Below are 19,564 nucleotides of genomic sequence, written 5' to 3' on the forward strand. Positions count from 1 at the left end.
GTTAGCAGAGAGCAAAAGCGTCGTTTTTGAACTCAAGTGTGGCCATCACGTAGACTACAATACATAGGACTCCACATGGATGGTATATATACTATCCTCCCTCCGTTTCTAAATATAGGCCTTTCTAGAGTTTTAAAATGGACTAGCACATATGAATGTATATAAATATATTTTAGAGTGTAGATTCACTCATTTTATTTCTTATGTAGTCACTTATTAAAACGTCTAGACAGACAAATATTAGAGAAGGGAAGGAGTACATGTTAGGGAGTATGAGACGCTATATTAGAGAGCATTATTGTACCAAACACAAGGAAACAAAAACATGTCTCGTTTGAGATAGATATATATGGTCCACGCGGAGCTAGCTCGGTGGGATGCTTGATGTACGTATGGTAATGCATGGCAACTACTCGCACCAACTAGCAGCAGTACGTGTGTGTGATGTTACACCTGAACTAATCATCCTCCGCCTTAAACTCCCTTGCGTCCTTGTCTCTTACCAGCGGAAATGTTATGTTACGTACGTGGACCATGCGATCGAGCTGCAGGGAGGGCGGCTATCATTGTCAGTCGGATCCCGGATGGCTGCGTTGCTTTGATGCATGCAGGTGATCCACCACGCTGTTTAATTAATTATTAAATGTCGTATGTGCACACGAACGAACCCTACTAGTAGGTTACCTCTGCACTCCGCGCCTGGTACACAGATATTGGGTGAATGATGTGATCGTGCACGTTACAAGTGCATTCCAGTCTAGAATGTAACGGCATGCTAGTATAATTAGGGAGCAGTATGTCAAGTACTCCCTCCGTCCAAAATAGATGATCTAACTTTATATTAGGAACGGAGAGAGTAGTAGTTTGCTTGATTTGCAGTCTCGTCTCATCATCTGGCAGTGCGTGAAACGGAAACGTCCATCTCTTTCTCACCAACGCTTCAAGTGAGCTCGCGCACAGGCTGGCTTCCGGTCCGTGCCGTTGCTGGGGCTCATCGCTGGAACAATGATAATCTACTGAGGCCATCATTTTTGTGAGCTCGCTTTTGGTAATAGTGGGGCGCTCATGCTGTCGCCCGCACGCTACCCAATCCATCCCTCCTCCATCGCATCTTTCTTACTTTTTACCCCACGAGCACGGGATCACAGTCTGGGCTAGCCTGGACGCACACACGCACGCTCCCCTCCCCGCCGGTGTCCCCTTGCGACTTGTCTGTGGCATCGCTGGGCCTGATCGAGGGCCGAGGTCATGGCGATACAGCCGTAGAGGGACCGGTGGTGCAGGCTGCGCGGCTGCAACCCATGTCGGGCATCGATCCCGATAAAGCTTCTCCGTCGATTGTGTCGTGCAAAAAGGCTAGCGCCGCAGTTCGGCGATTGGACTCGGCGGCTGAGAGCATCTCCAATCGTTGGCCTCCCTGTAGGTGCTAAGAGCAACTCCAACGGGGCGACCCAAACGGATTCAATTTTTGTCCGTTTGGATTAGTCAAACGGACATGTTGGGGTAGGAAAGGAGCTGCCTGTACTCCCAGTGCCATCGCGCTTGGTGCACCGGGATGTGCAGGCGCCGGCGTCCAGGGCGGAAACGCGCCGGTGGTGGACGGGGAGGGGGAGGGGGAGCACGGGATGACGAGGCGCCGGGGGTGTCTTTCCCCTTGTCATTGCTTTTGCCGAAGAGGCCCATGGCACGCGCTAGGGTTTGCGGTCGTCGGCGAGGAAGCAAAGGAAGTGGTGGGGGGCCAAATGTGGACGGGAGAAGTGGATGAGGCCAACCCCGCCGCACGCATGGTTAAAAAAAGACGCGCGCACTGGCTGACGCGTGGGCCCGCTGTCGGTGGTCGTCATAAATAAGACGACCGGTGGCAGTTGGGTGGCCGCCAGGTGGGGACGCGGCGGACGGCGAGGAGACGCGCGGCGCGTCCGCTTCCCGTCCACGCCGACGCATTCCAGGCGCAATTTTGGGTCGGAAATGGGTCGGCGCGGACGCCGGGCGGATACGATTTGAGTTTGGGTCGGCGCGTTGGGCCGCCACTTTTGTCCGCGCCGACCCAAACGGATGCGGGCGGACGAAATGGGTCGCCCCATTGAAGTTGCTGTAAATCACCCCCTGAGGTGCACTGGCGCAAACCGCGTGCTGGGGGCGTGATGCCCCCAGTCACGACGGCCACGTTTTTTAAATTAATTTCGGCACAAACACGGCGCAAATTGAACTAAACTTCGGCGAGTTCGTATATATTTAAAATATTCACAAAAAAGAAAAAAAGCACTACTAGGCTGCTCCTCGCTGTCTCCCTCGCCGCCCGTCGCCCTTGCAGTTCTACATGCCGAGGAGGCGGTAGAACCGCGTGTAGTCGCTGCCGTCGTCGTCGCCGCCTCCTCTGCGGCCGCCGTCCCTGCTGCAACCCTCCCCCGGTTGGCGCAGCGGGTTGGACGCTCCGGGGGCGTCCTCGTCGTCGTTGCTGTCGAGGATCACGACGCCACGCTCGTCCTCGCGCCCACGTTTGCGGGCGGCTATCTCCTCCAGGGCCCGGCGCTGCCGGACCATTTCGTCATGGAGGTAGTCGTCCCGCGCCCACCGTAGGGCGTCCTCGTCGGAGAAGCCGCGCCAGGCTATCTCCTCGTACTCCGCGGGGAGGCCGGGCTTGGGCTTCGGCCTAACGAGGACGAGGCGGCCACAGGCGGGGGCGGAGTCATCGATGCGGACACCGAAGCTGTGGATGTGCACGCTAACAGGCGTGTCCTGGGGCTTCGGCTTGACGGGGCGGAGGCAAGGAGAGTCGGACGAGCGGCCGGACGAGGAGGAGGACGTCCCCCCAGGTCCATGCGCCTCGGCGTCCACGAGCTCCCACGCTCCTGGCACCCGCATGTCCGGCGGGGCCTGGTACTCGGCCTCGAAGAAGAACCGAGATTCGTCCTCGTGAAGGTGGCGGCGGCCGAAACCGTTCGCCACCGCACCGTCGCCTGGGAAGCGCTCGGGCATGCTTTGAATTGGAGACGGCGAGAGGAGAGGGAGGAAAGGGGAGAAATGGTGCTGCGGCGATGGAGATTCTATGTGTGCCACCGGCGCGCTGGGGTTCGGCTTATATAGGCGGAGGCGCCGCGCGTATGCGTGGCAGGCGAGGGAACGCGCGTCGTCCGGTCACTGAGCCGCCCGTGATGCATCAATGGAGCAGGTTGACCGGCGCGGCAGCGCGCAGCAGCTTTGACATTGATTCGCCGCGGGAAACGAGGCGATGAGTACGACGAAGCGGTGAGAAGAGAGACGAGTCGCTGGTAAGGAGGGCCCGCGGCTGTTTCGCGCCAAAAATGATTCGCCCGGTGCCCCCGAGCGCGCCGGGTTCGGGTTGAGTCCGCCAGCGTCCATTTCGGTCCGAGCCGGCGAAAAATGGGTCCTTGGGAGCGCGACTGGGCCGATTTTTCGGCGCTGGCGGCCAAAAAGTCGTCTGAGGAGCCTTGTTGGGGGCGCGGCTGGACATGCTCTGAGCTTGGTCTCGATGTATGTATCTCTGTCCAGGATTATCAGAGCAACTCTGACCGGGTGATTCATTTCGTCTATCTACATTTATTTTGTCACCGCGGACAAGAATGTTGACCCAAAGCGTCGACCCATTTCTAAAATCCGTTAGCTTCGCGTTCGTGTGGACTCATTTCCGACCTAAAAATAGGTCTGAAATGCGTGGCGCGGACGCGAAACGAATGCGCCACGCGTCTCCTCAATATTCGTCGTGCTCTTACTTGGCGGTCGTGCAACCACCACCCGCGGTCATATTTATGGCGACCATCGATACCGGACCCACGCATCAGCCAGTGGAATCGCTGGACCTGATCGAGGACCGAGGTCCGGCCTCGGTCATGGGCGATACAGCCGTCGATGGGTCGGTGCAGGCTGCGCGGCTGCAACCGATGTCGGACATCAATCCCGATAAAGCTTCTGCGTCGATTGGGTCCTGCAAAAAGGCGAATGCCGCAGTTCGTTGGACTCAGCGGCTGAGCTTCGTTTGGGTGTACGTATCTCCATCGAGGATTATTAGCCCAACTCCAACGCTTCACCCCATCCGGTCTAGGTGTATTTGTCTGGGTCCAAAGAGACAGAAGGCACGGCTCAACGCATTACTCTTTCCTTCTTTTTTTTTGTTTGGCGCCCGGCCCGCTTCATTTCCGGCGCAAAATTGTGTCTAATTTGCGCTCACGCAGACGGCGACCGGATGTCCACGTACCCGCTCCTCGTCCGCCTCGGGACCACCTGTCGGCCACCCACCTACTCCCTCCGTTCGGAATTACTTGTCACGGAAATGGATGTATCTAGACATATTCTAGATATATCCATTTCCGTGACAAGTAATTTCAAACGGAGGGAGTACCTCCCACCAGCCACATTTACTGTGCATGAGTGGACGTAAGCACCTGCCAACCACCCATCCACAACAATCGCCGTCCTTCTTAATGTGGAAGCCGTGGACTGGCGAGTCCACGCTTTCATTCCCGTCCCTGTGTACCTCCTCGAAGCCCGAAACCAAATCCTAGCTCCTCCTCGCCGCTCCTCCTCCTACTCTACTTCTCCACCTCCTCACCGACCGCCATGGTCTGGTGGAATTCCGACTGCAAGGAGAGGCACGACCACGAGGCCGGGTCGTCCTCCGGTCATCGCTGCTACACCAACTCCACACCGCCTACGTTTACCATCTCGCCACTGTCGGCCCCGCAGCGCATTCAGCATTACATCGCCGCCGACATCTGCCAGCGCTATTGGGAGACGTCAACGCCCCTCCCATGGAGCGATGTCCACTCCCAACAATTAGCATATCTGATACGTATCCAACGTATCTATAATTTATGAAGTATTCATGCCATGTTTACAACAATTTTATATGGTTTTAGTATGATTTGATTAGAACTAATCTGGACTGACGCAATTTTCAGCAGAACTACCGTGGTGTCGTTTTTTGTGCAGAAATAAAAGTTCTCGGAATGGGCTGAAATTTTACGGTGATTTTTATGGACCAAAAGAGACCACCAAAGCACAAGAACTGGGCCGGGAAGTGGACGAGGAGTCCACAAGCCCTCTAGGCGCGCCCTACCCCCCCCCCCCCCCCCGGGGGGGGGCTCCGGGCTTGTGGTCACCTCGGGCATCCCCTTGACGTGAAACCGATGCCAAAAATTCTTATAAATACCCAAACCTCCGAAAAGAACCCTAGATCAGAAGTTCTGCCGCCTCAAGCCTCTGTAGCCATGACATATGACGACAAGTTGTTGTAAATAGAAGCCGAGCACGTTCAGAAGCCCATTTGTCGACCTGAAACTTCTTTTCTTGTAGTTCAACATATCCATCCGTTTCTTATTGAAAAACTTAAGCCTCATGGAAAATAGTAACCTCGCATTCAACAGGAAGAATGTGACAAAGTTTTTGTTTGCCTGTTTGGATGCATAACCTTCGATCATTATTGTCCTCAAACAAATGTCATGAGAACTGAGAAAATCCCAGTGCTTATTACGCCACCGATTGGTTATATGTTTTTCTCCATGTGTTGCTGCCTACGTAGACATGAAGATTGAAAACAGTTAAAGTCTAAATAAAGAGTATATCGATAGAGCGACGGTCGAATGGTAATTCTAGTACAATATATATGGGCTTTCAATGTGCTTGAAATAATCACCTCTATATACAAATTCTTCAGACATGGAAAGCATCGCAGCAAGCTAATAATTGTGTTCAGATCAATACTAAACATTTCGATATGTAAGATCTTGACAGAATCCAACACCATTGATAGGCTATCGATGGACGAACTCTTCATTGAGCATATAATATAATATTAGTATCCAAAGTGTACTCCAAGATGATATAAAACTTATGCGCACAAATGAAAAATGCAGCTTGTGATTACAAAAGTGTAGATAATAATATACAATACTGAATAAGTGTGGAGCCAAACACCATATCGTGATGTACAAACAGATCATGAATTACACCCAAGGCCTCAAGTTTAGGCGCAGAGATGACAGTTATTTGTGAAGGTTTATAACAATAATCAAGGAGCAACCTTTGAAGTGAAGGGGCATCTTCGATGATGAGATGTTGTCCTTCAAAATAAATTCCAATGATTTTAAGGTGATGCGACTTTATTTGGAGACAATGGATACGGATTTCTAATCCGAAAACAAGCAGCAAGCGCTCCAGGGCAGGGCAATCGGCTTGGATGATGCTATGTAGTGAGGCCACCAACAGATCAACCACCACAAGCGAAAGTCTTTTTAGCAGTGGGAGTCGAATCATTAGTACCAAATTGTCTGGTAGATGGCACTGGGCTATGGTGAGGGTGTGGAAAGAGGAGGAAAACCATGAGATGGACAACAGTGGTGTGGGCACAAATACATGGAGTTGGGATCACGACATATATTTTTCGTAGTAATGGTAGAGCTCAAGCTGCTAGAGTTTTTCGAATTCAGTGGATGTCAGCCAGGCGTCCACCATGCGGGGTATGGACAACAGGTAGCGTGTCGAGATGCAGAGGCATTGAACGGGGCCCTATTGGGAGGAGATGATGGCTCTGAGGAGATCAAATTCAGGAAGGACAAATATATGATGATAGTCGAGATTAAGAGGCGTGGTGTGCCAGATTGTGTTTGGCAACCATCCTTGGTGGGGAGTGAAGGAAATATGCCCTAGAGGCAATAATAAAGTTATTATTTATTTCCTTATACCATGATAAATGTTTATTATTCATGCTAGAATTGTATTAACCGGAAACATAATACATGTGTGAATACATAGACAAACTTAGTGTCACTAGTATGCCTCTACTTGACTAGCTCGTTAATCAAAGATGGTTATGTTTCCTAACCATGAACAAAGAGTTGTTATTTGATTAACGGGATCACATCATTAGGTGAATGATCTGATTGACATGACCCATTCCATTAGCTTAGCACCCGATCGTTTAGTATGTTGCTATTGCTTTCTTCATGACTTATACATGTTCCTATGACTATGAGATTATGCAACTCCCGTTTGCTGGAGGAACACTTTGTGTGCTACCAAACGTCACAATGTAACTGGGTGATTATAAAGGAGCTCTACAGGTGTCTCCAAAGGTAGATGTTGGGTTGGCGTATTTCGAGAATAGGATTTGTCACTCCGATTGTCGGAGAGGTATCTCTGGGCCCTCTCGGTAATACACATCACATAAGCCTTGCAAGCATTGCAATTAATGAGTTAGTTGCGAGATGATGTATTACGGAACGAGTAAAGAGACTTGCCGGTAACGAGATTGAACTAGGTATTGGATACCGACGATCGAATCTCGGGCAAGTAACATACCGATGACAAAGGGAACAACGTATGTTGTTATGCGGTCTGACCAATAAAGATCTTCGTAGAATATGTAGGAGCCAATATGGGCATCCAGGTCCCGCTATTGGTTATTGACCGGAGATATTTCTCAGTCATGTCTACATTGTTCTCGAACCGTAGGGTCCGCACGCTTAACGTTACGATGACAGTTATTATGAGTTTATGCATTTTGATGTACCGAAGTTAGTTCGGAGTCCCGGATGTGATCACGGACATGACGAGGAGTCTCGAAATGGTCGAGACATAAAGATTGATATATTGGATGACTATATTCGGACACCGGAAGCGTTCCGGAGAAGTATCGGATAAAATCGGAGCACCGGGGGGTTACCGGAACCCCCCGGGGGGTTAATGGGCCTCATGGGCCTAAAGTGGAGAAGAGGAAGGGGCTGCCAGTGCAGGCCGCGCCCCCTCTCCCCCTAGTCCGAATTGGACAAGGAGGGAGGGGCGGCGCCCCCCTTTCCTATTTTCCCTCCACCTCTCCTAGTTGGACAAGGAACGGGAGGGGAGTCCTACTCCCGGTAGGAGTAGGACTCCTCCTGCGCGCCTCCATAGGGCCGGCCGCACCCCTCCTTGGATCCTTTATATACGGGGGAAGGGGGCACCCCTAGACACACAAGTTAATCCACGTGATCGTTCCTTAGCCGTGTGTGGTGCCCTCTGCCATCATATTCCACCTCGATCATATCGTTGTAGTGCTTAGGCGAAGCCCTGCGTCGGTAGAACATCATCATCGTCACCACGCCGTTGTGCTGACAGAACTCATCCCCGAAGCTTTGTTGGATCGGAGCCCGGGGAGCGTCATCGAGCTGTACGTGTGCTAAGAACTCGGAGGTGCCGGAGTAACGGTGCTTGGATCGGTCGGATCGAAGACGTACGACTACTTCCTCTACGTTGCGTCAACGCTTCCATTGCGGTCTACGAGGGTACTTAGACAACACTCTCCCCTCTCGTTGCTATGCATCACCATGATCTTGCGTGTGCGTAGGAAATTTTTTGAAATTACTACGTTCCCCAACAGTGGCATCCGAGCCAGGTTTTCTGGTTTGATGTTATATGCACGAGTAGAACACAATTGAGTTGTGGGCGATATAAGTCATACTGCCTACCAGCATGTCATACTTTGGTTCGGCGGTATTGTTGGATGAAGTGGCCCGGACCGACATTACGCGTATGCTTACGTGAGACCGGTTCTCCCGACGTGCTTTGCACATAGGTGGCTTGCGGGTGACTGTTTCTCCAACTTTAGTTGAACCAAGTGTGGCGACGCCCGGTCCTTGCGAAGGTAAAAACGGCATCAACTTGAGAAACTATCGTTGTGGTTTTGATGCGTAGGTGAGATTGGTTCTTGCTTAAGCCCGTAGCAGCCACGTAAAACTTGCAACAACAAAGTAGAGGACGTCTAACTTGTTTTTGCAGGGCATGTTGTGATGTGATATGGTCAAGACATGATGCTAAATTTTATTGTATGAGATGATCATGTTTTGTAACCGAGTTATCGGCAACTGGCAGGAGCCATATGGTTGTCGCTTTATTGTATGCAATGCAATCGCGATGTAATGCTTTACTTTATCACTAAGCGGTAGCGATAGTCGTGGAAGCATAAGATTGGCGAGACGACAACGATGCTACGATGGAGATCAAGGTGTCGCGCCGGTGACGATGGTGATCATGACGGTGCTTCGAAGATGGAGATCACATGCACAAGATGATGATGGACATATCATATCACTTATATTGATTGCATGTGATGTTTATCTTTTATGCATCTTATCTTGCTTTGATTGACGGTAGCATTATAAGATGATCTCTCACTAATTATCAAGAAGTGTTCTCCCTGAGTATGCACCGTTGCGAAAGTTCTTCGTGCTGAGACACCACGTGATGATCGGGTGTGATAGGCTCTACGTTCAAATACAACGGGTGCAAAACAGTTGCACACGCGGAATACTCAGGTTATACTTGACGAGCCAAGCATATACAGATATGGCCTCGGAACACGGAGACCGAAAGGTCGAGCGTGAATTATATAGTAGATATGATCAACATAGTGATGTTCACCAATGAAACTACTCCATCTCACGTGATGATCGGACATGGTTTAGTTGATTTGGATCACGTGATCACTTAGAGGATTAGAGGGATGTCTATCTAAGTGGGAGTTCTTAAGTAATTTGATTAATTGAACTTAAATTTATCATGAACTTAGTACCTGATAGTATCTTGCTTGTTTATGTTTGATTGTAGATAGATGGCTCGTGCTGTTGTTCCGTTGAATTTTAATGCGTTCCTTGAGAAAGCAAAGTTGAAAGATGATGGTAGCAATTACACGGACTGGGTCCGTAACTTGAGGATTATCCTCATTGCTGCACAGAAGAATTATGTCCTGGAAGCACCGCTGGGTGCCAGGCCTGCTGCTGGAGCAACACCAGATGTTATGAACGTCTGGCAGAGCAAAGCTGATGACTACTCGATAGTTCAGTGTGCCATGCTTTACGGCTTAGAATCGGGACTTCAACGACGTTTTGAACGTCATGGAGCATATGAGATGTTCCAGGAGTTGAAGTTAATATTTCAAGCAAATGCCCGGATTGAGAGATATGAAGTCTCCAATAAGTTCTATAGCTGCAAGATGGCGGAGAACAGTTCTGTCAGTGAGCATATACTCAAAATGTCTGGGTATAATAATCACTTGATTCAATTGGGAGTTAATCTTCCAGATGATTGCGTCATTGACAGAATTCTCCAATCACTGCCACCAAGCTACAAGAGCTTTGTGATGAACTATAATATGCAAGGGATGAATAAGACTATTCCCGAGCTCTTCGCAATGCTGAAAGCTGCGGAGGTAGAAATCAAAAAGGAGCATCAAGTGTTGATGGTCAACAAGACCACTAGTTTCAAGAAAAAGGGCAAAGGGAAAAAGAAGGGGAACTTCAAGAAGAACGGCAAACAAGTTGCTGCTCAAGAGAAGAAACCCAAGTCTGGACCTAAGCCTAAAACTGAGTGCTTCTACTGCAAGCAGACTAGTCACTGGAAGCGGAACTGCCCCAAGTATTTGGCGGATAAGAAGGATGGCAAGGTGAACAAAGGTATATGTGATATACATGTTATTGATGTGTACCTTACTAATTCTCGCAGTAGCACCTGGGTATTTGATACTGGTTCTGTTGCTAATATTTGCAACTTGAAACAGGGACTACGGATTAAGCGAAGATTGGCTAAGGACGAGGTGACGATGCGCGTGGGAAACGGTTCCAAAGTCGATGTGATCGCGGTCGGCATGCTACCTCTGCATCTACCTTCGGGATTAGTATTAGACCTAAATAATTGTTATTTGGTGCCAGCGTTGAGCATGAACATTATATCTGGATCTTGTTTAATGCGAGACGGTTATTCATTTAAATCAGAGAATAATGGTTGTTCTATTTATATGAGTAATATCTTTTATGGTCATGCACCCTTGAAGAGTGGTCTATTCTTGTTGAATCTCGATAGTAGTGATACACATATTCATAATGTAGAAGCCAAAAGATGCAGAGTTGATAATGATAGTGCAACTTATTTGTGGCACTGCCGTTTAGGTCATATCGGTGTAAAGCGCATGAAGAAACTCCATACTGATGGACTTTTGGAACCACTTGATTATGAATCACTTGGCACTTGCGAACCGTGCCTCATGGGCAAGATGACTAAAACACCGTTCTCCGGTACTATGGAGAGAGCAACAGATTTATTGGAAATCATACATACAGATGTATGTGGTCCGATGAATGTTGAGGCTCGTGAAGGAAATATGCCCTAGAGGCAATAATAAAGTTATTATTTATTTCCTTATATCATGATAAATGTTTATTATTCATGCTAGAATTGTATTAACCAGAAACATAATACATGTGTGAATACATAGACAAACTTAGTGTCACTAGTATGCCTCTACTTGACTAGCTCGTTAATCAAAGATGGTTATGTTTCCTAACCATGAACAAAGATTTGTTATTTGATTAACGGGATCACATCATTAGGTGAATGATCTAATTGACATGACCCATTCCATTAGCTTAGCACTCGATTGTTTAGTATGTTGCTATTGCTTTCTTCATGACTTATACATGTTCCTATGACTATGAGATTATGCAACTCCCGTTTGCCGGAGGAACACTTTGTGTGCTACCAAACGTCACAACGTAACTGGGTGATTATAAAGGAGCTCTACAGGTATCTCCAAAGGTAGATGTTGGGTTGGCGTATTTCGAGAATAGGATTTGTCACTCCGATTGTCGGAGAGGTATCTCTGGGCCCTCTCGGTAATACACATCACATAAGCCTTGCAAGCATTGCAATTAATGAGTTAGTTGCGAGATGATGTATTACGGAACGAGTAAAGAGACTTGCCGGTAATGAGATTGAACTAGGTATTGGATACCGACGATCGAATCTCGGGAAAGTAACATACCGATGACAAAGGGAACAACGTATGTTGTTATGCGGTCTGACCGATAAAGATCTTCGTAGAATATGTAGGAGCCAATATGGGCATCCAGGTCCCGCTATTGGTTATTGACCGGAGATATGTCTCAGTCATGTCTACATTGTTCTCGAACCGTAGGGTCCGCACGCTTAACGTTACGATGACAATTATTATGAGTTTATGCATTTTGATGTACCGAAGTTAGTTCGGAGTCCCGGATGTGATCACGAACATGACGAGGAGTCTCGAAATGGTCGAGACATAAAGATTGATATATTGGATGACTATATTCGGACACCGGAAGCGTTCCGGAGAAGTATCGGATAAAACCGGAGCACCGGGGGGTTACCGGAACCCCCCGGGGGGTTAATGGGCCTCATGGGCCTAAAGTGGAGAAGAGGAAGGGGCTGCCAGGGCAGGCCGCGCGCCCCCTCTCCCCCTAGTCCGAATTGGACAAGGAGGGAGGGGCGGCGCCCCCCCTTTCCTATTTTCCCTCCACCTCTCCTAGTTGGACAAGGAACAGGAGGGGAGTCCTACTCCCGGTAGGAGTAGGACTCCTCCTGCGCGCCTCCATAGGGCCGGCCGCACCCCCCCTTGGATCCTTTATATACGGGGGAAGGGGGCACCCCTAGACACACAAGTTGATCCACGTGATCGTTCCTTAGCCGTGTGTGGTGCCCTCTGCCACCATATTCCACCTCGATCATATCGTTGTAGTGCTTAGGCGAAGCCCTGCGTCGGTAGAACATCATCATCGTCACCATGCCGTTGTGCTGACGGAACTCATCCCCGAAGCTTTGCTGGATCGGAGCCCGGGGAGCGTCATCGAGCTGTACGTGTGCTAAGAATTCGGAGGTGCCGGAGTAACGGTGCTTGGATCGGTCGGATCGGGAAGACGTACGACTACTTCCTCTACGTTGCGTCAACGCTTCCGTTGCGGTCTACGAGGGTACGTAGACAACACTCTCCCCTCTCGTTGCTATGCATCACCATGATCTTGCGTGTGCGTAGGAATTTTTTTGAAATTACTACGTTCCCCAACAGGGAGAAGGGAGATGATCTTCACAAGGATGTCGTCCGGGAGATCGCTAATGCGGTCCACCAGAGATTCTACGGGTTCCTCGGATCTGGGTGGGTGGGGGGGGGGGCTCGCCACTTCTCCCCGCTCTGCCATGTGCGGGATCTACAACTAGCGTCGCCGCTAGCGGGAGCCTCATATTCTTGGCACTAGGGCCAACCGACTCCATTTTCCTTGCAGGAGTCACGCCGAGCTCACGGGTTTGAGCAGAGTAGCCAGAGACAAGCCTAGTGGCAGTGCGAGTGGGCAAGAAGGAGGGCTGGGGTTTTCTGTAGGAGTGGAAGAAGAGGAGCAGGCATTTTCAGTATGAGTGAGGAAGAAGGTGAGCGCCAGTATTCTGTACGAGTCAGGAAGATGGAGAGCGGGGGGAATTGGGGGCGACGGAAGCGGAAGAGTCCAGCGAGCTATAGTATAAGTGGAAGTGAGGAGGAAGGAGGGTTTTTCTGAGATCGCCCCCTCTTCAAGAAATATGGGCTTTTCCTCGCAAAAAATAAAAACAAATGGGCTTTAAGATGGATAGGCTTTTGTATCGGCCTATTCGGCTGCCCATGTTTCGTACTGAAGGGCCTTAACACTAGAGGCAGCCCATCAGAGACATGATACGTCTCCAACGTATCTATAATTTTTGATTGCTCCATGCTATATTATCTACTGTTTTGGACTATATTGGGCTTTATTTTCCACTTTTATATTATTTTTGGGACTAACCTATTAACCAGAGGCCCAGCCCAGAATTGCTGTTTTTTGCCTATTTCAGTGTTTCGGAGAAACAGAATATCAAACGGAGTCCAAACGGAATGAAACCTTCGGGAACGTGATTTTCTCATCAGATAAGATCCAGGAGACTTGGACCCTCCGTCAAGAAAGCTCCGAGGCGGTCACGAGGGTGGAGGGCGCCCCCCTAGGGCGTGCCCCTGCCTCGTGGGCCCCTCGAAGCTCCATTGACGTACTCCTTCCTCCTATATATACCTACGTACCCCCAAACGATCGGGGACGGAGCAAAAAACCTAATTCCACCGCCGCAACTTTCTATATCCACGAGATCCCATCTTGGGGCCTGTTCCGGAGCTCCGACGAAAGGGGAATCGATCACGGAGGGCTTCTACATCATCATCCAAGCCTCTCCGATGTAGTGTGAGTAGTTTACTTCAGGCCTACGAGTCCATAGTTAGTAGCTAGATGGCTTCTTCTCTCTTTTTGGATCTCAATACAATGTTCTCCCCCTCTCTCATGGAGATTAGATGTAATCTTCTTTTTGCGGTGTGTTTGTTGAGACCGATGAATTGTGGCTTTATGATCAAGTTTATCTCTGAATAATATTTGAATCTTCTCTAAATTCTTTTATGTATGATTGGTTATCTTTGCAAGTCTCTTCGAATTATCAGTTTGGTTTGGCCTACTAGATTGGTTTTTCTTGCCATGGGAGAAGTGCTTAGCTTTGGGTTCAATCTTGTGGTGTCCTTTCCCAGTGACAGAAGGGGCAGCAAGGCACGTATTGTATTGTTGCCATCGAGGATAACAAGATGGTTTTTTTTATCATATTGCATGAAACTATCCCTCTACATCATGTCATCTTGCTTAAGGCGTTACTCTGTTTTTAACTTAATACTCTAGATGCATGCTGGATAGCGGTCGATGAGTGGAGTAATAGTAGTAGATGCAGGCAGGAGTCGGTCTACTTGTCTCGGACGTGATGCCTATATACATGATCATACCTAGATATTCTCATAACTATGCTCAATTATGTCAATTGCTTAACAGTAATTTGTTCACCCATCATAGAATACTTATGCTCTTGAGAGAAGCCACTAGTGAAACCTATGGCCCCCGGGTCTATTTTCATCATATCAATCCCCATCACTTTATTATTGCTTTGCTTTTTTACTTTGCCTTTTACTTTTCACTTTGCATCTCTATACCAAAAATACCAAAAATATTATTTATCATCTCTATCAGATCTCACTTTCGTAAGTGACCGTGAAGGGATTGACAACCCCTAAGCGCGTTGGTTGCGTTGAGCTATTGTTTTTGTGTAGGTACGAGGGACTCGCGCGTAGCCTCCTACCGGATTGATACCTTGGTTCTCAAAAACTGAGGGAAATACTTACGCTACTTTGCTGCATCATCCTCTCCTCTTCGGGGAAATCCAACGCAGTGCTCAAGAGGTAGCAAGAAGAATTTCTGGCGCCATTGTCGGGGAGTCTGCGCAAAAGTCAACATACCAAGTACCCATCACAATCCCTATCTCCCGCATTACATTATTTTCCATTTGCCTCTCATTTTCCTCTCCCCCACTTCACCCTTGCCGTTTTATTCGCCCTCTCTCTCTATCCTCCCTCTCTTTCTCTATTTGCCTCTTTTGCCCGTTTCTTGTTTGCTCGTATGGTTGGAATAGTTGTTTATTTATTACTAAGCAGAGAACCTAATATCTATGGATCCTCATCCACTTGCTAATCTTTTTAAGAGATCCAATTATGATGAATCAATTGCTAGTGAATTTTGTGCACTAGATTATCTTTATGAAGTTTTGCTTGAAATTCGTGAATCTGAAAATTGTGATGAAGTACTTTATGGAGTGATTCACAATAGATCTTTGAATAAAAAGCATGATTGCAATGATTTTACTATAAATTCTCTTGATGTCAATTGTGCTAATAATATGCAAAACCCTAAGCTTGGGGATGCTAGTTTTGCTATGTCTACTACTTGTTGTAATGATCATGATTGGGGTGATTCTTCTTTTGATCTTGAAAATTTATTTAAGCCCCATGATGAATATGAGATTGATAATAGTGTTTGCAATATTATTGAAAGTGGGTTTGGGAGAGTGTCAACTTTAGATCCCACATATTTGGAGAATGTTCAATCTTATGAAGTTTTTGATAAAAGTGGGTTTGGAGAGGTCATGACTTTAGTTAATGTTAATCCCACTATTTTGGAAGAGTGTGAACTTTGCATCCATGTGGATCGTGTTGAAAATATTTTATGTGATAGATATTTTGTTGAATTTTCTTATGATCCCACATGTAATTATTATGAGAAAGGATAATATGATTGTAGAAATTTGCACATTACTAAATTACCTCTCGTTATGTTGAGATTGTTATTGTTTCTTTCCGCTTCCTTGCATATGCTAGTTTTTGCTTGCTATGATTTGTTTGCCTATAAGATACCTATGCATAGGAAGTATGTTAGACTTAAGTTTGTTTTTCATATGTTTTATGATGCTCTCTTTGTGCTTCAATTCTCGTCTTTCATGTGAGCATCATTAAAATTATCAATGCCTAGCTAAAAAGGCTTTAAAGAAAAGCGCTTGTTGGGAGACAACCCAATATTTTTCCTTACTGTTATTCAATAAATAATTTATTTAGCCTCTGTTTCGGTTGTGTTTTTTGTGTTTAATTAGTGTTTGTGCCAAGTAGAACCGTTGGGAAGACTTGGGGAAAGTCTTGTTGAACTTGCTGTAAAAACCAGAAACTTTAGTGCTCACGAGAACTGCTGTCATTTTTATTTGGAGAGTGCTATTTAGTTAATTATTTTCGAAGATGATTAATAGATAAATTCCTCACGTCCAGCAATTTATTTTAGAATTTTTGGGGTTCCAGATCTTGCGCTAGCTACAGATTACTACAGACTGTTCTGTTTTTGACAGATTCTGTTTTTCTTGTGTTGTTTGCTTATTTTGATGAATCTATGGCTAGTAAAATAGTTTATAAACCATAGAGAAGTTGGAATACAGTAGGTTTAACACCAATATAAATAAAGAATGAGTTCATTACAGTACCTTGAAGTGGTCTTTTGTTTTCTTTCGCTAACGGAGCTCACGAGATTTTCTACTTTAAGTTTTGTGTTGTGAAGTTTTCAAGTTTTGGGTAAAGATTTGATGGATTATGGAACAAGTATTGGCAAGAGCCTAAGCTTGGGGATGCCCATGGCACCCCCAAGATAATCTAAGGACACCTAAAAGCCAAAGCTTGGGGATGCCCCAGAAGGCATCCCCTCTTTCGTCTACTTCTATTGGTAACCTTACTTGGAGCTATATTTTTATTCACCACATGATATGTGTTTTGCTTGGAGCGTCTTTTATGATTTGAGTCTTTGCTTGTTAGTCTACCACAATCATCCTTGCTGTACACACCTTTTGGGAGAGCCATACATAATTTGGAATTTGTTAGAATACTCTATGTGCTTCACTTATATCTTTTGAGCTTTATAGTTTTGCTCTAGTGCTTCACTTATATCTTTTAGAGCACGGTGGTGGATTTGTTTTATAGAAACTATTGATCTCTCATGCTTCACTTAGATTATTTTGAGAGTCTTAATAGCATGGTAATTTTCTTAAAATCCTAATATGCTTGGTGTGCAAGATTAATAATAAAACTTTCTTATGAGTGTGTTGAATACTAAGAAAAGTTTGATGCTTGATGATTGTTTTGAGATATGGAGGTAATAATATCAAAGTCATGCTAGTTGAGTAGTTGTGAAATCGAGAAATACTTGTGTTGAAGTTTGCAAGTCCCGTAGCATGCATGTATGGTAAACGTTATGCAACAAATTTGAAACATGAGGTGTTATTTGATTGTCTTCCTTATGAGTGGCGGTCGGGAACGAGCGATGGTCTTTTCCTACCAATCTATCCCCCTAGGAGCATCCGCGTAGTACCGATGTTTTTGATGACTTGTAGATTTTTTCAATAAGTATGTGAGTTCTTTATGACTAATGTTGAGTCCATGGATTATACGCACTCTCACCCTTTCATCCTTGCTAGCCTCTTCGGTACCGTGCATTGCCCTTTCTCACATTGAGAGTTGGCGCAAACTTCGCCGGTGCATCCAAACCCCGTGATATGATACGCTCTTTCACACATAAACCTCCTTATATCTTCCTCAAAACAGCCACCATACCTACCTATTATGGCATTTCCATAGCCATTCCGAGATATATTGCCATGCAACTTCCCATCATTCCGTTCATCATGACACATTCATCATTGTCATATTGCTTAGCATGATCATGTAGTTGACATAGTATTTGTGGCAAAGCCACCGTTCATAATTCTTTCATACATGTCACTCTTGGTTCATTTCATATCCCGGTACACCGCCGGAGGCATTCATATAGAGTCATCTTTGTTCTAGTATCGAGTTGTAATCATTGAGTTGTAAATAAATAGGATGTGATGATCATCATTATTAGAGCATTGTCCCAAGTGAGGAATAAAAAAAAGAGAAAGGCCATAAAAAATAGAAGGCCCAAAAAAAGGCCATAAAAAAAGAAAAGGCCCAAAAAAATAAGAGAAAAAGAGAGAAGGGACAATGTTACTGATACGTCTCCAACGTATCTATAATTTTTGATTGCTCCATGCTATATTATCTACTGTTTTGGGCAATATTGGGCTTTATTATCCACTTTTATATTATTTTTGGGACTAACCTATTCACCGGAGGCCCAGCCCAGATTTGTTGTTTTATGCCTATTTCAGTGTTTTGAAGAAAAGGAATATCAGACGGAGTCGAAATGGAAATAAATCAACTGGAGAAGTTATTTTTGGAAGGAAACACACCTGATGGACTTGGACCCCACGTCAGAAGATACGGGATCTACCCACGAGGGTGGGGGCGCGCCCACCCCCCTAGGGCGCGCCCCCTGCCTCGTGGGGCCCCCGTGGCTCCCCTGACGTGCTTCTTCTGCCTATATAACTCCATATACCCTAAAACTTCCAGAACGGAGATTAGATCGGGAGTTCCGCCGCCGCAAGCTTCTGTAGCCACCAAAAGTCAATCGGGACCCTGTTCCGGCACCCTGCCGGAGGGGGGATCCCTCACCGGTGGCCATCTTCATCATCCCGGCGCTCTCCATGACAAGGAGGGAGTAGTTCTCCCTCGGGGCTGAGGGTATGTACCAGTAGCTATGTGTTTGATCTCTCTCTCTCTCTCTCGTGTTCTTGATTTGGCACGATCTTGATGTATCGTGAGCTTTGCTATTATAGTTGGATCTTATGTTTCTCCTCCCCCTCTTCTCTCTTGTAATGAATTGAGTTTCCCCTTTGAAGTAATCTTATCGGATTGAGTCTTTAAAGACTTGAGAACACTTGATGTATGTCTTGCGTGGGATACCCGTGGTGACAATGGGGTATTCTATTGATCCACTTGATGTATGTTTTGGTGATCAACTTGCGGGTTCCGCCCATGAACCTATGCATAGGGGTTGTCACACGTTTTCGTCGTGATTCTCCGGTAGAAACTTTGGGCACTCTTTGAGGTCCTTTGTGTCGGTTGAATAGATGAATCTAAGATTGTGTGACGCATATCGTATAATCATACCCACGGATACTTGAGGTGACATTGGAGTATCTAGGTGACATTAGGGTTTTGGTTGATTTGTGTCTTAAGGTGTTATTCTAGTACGAACTCTAGGGCTGTTTGTGACACCTATTGGAATAGCCCAACGGATTGATTGGAAAGAATAACTTTGAGGTGGTTTCGTACCCTACCATAATCTCTTCGTTCGTTCTCCGCTATTAATAACTTTGGAGTGACTCTTTGTTGCATGTTGAGGGATAGTTATGTGATCCAATTATGTTAGTATTGTTGAGGGAACTTACACTAGCGAAAGTATGAACCCTAGGCCTTATTTCCTATCATTGCAATACCGTTTACGCTCAC

The sequence above is a fragment of the Triticum urartu genome, chromosome 2 (assembly GCF_003073215.2).
Source record: "Triticum urartu cultivar G1812 chromosome 2, Tu2.1, whole genome shotgun sequence".
In the NCBI taxonomy this organism is placed as follows: domain Eukaryota; kingdom Viridiplantae; phylum Streptophyta; class Magnoliopsida; order Poales; family Poaceae; genus Triticum; species Triticum urartu.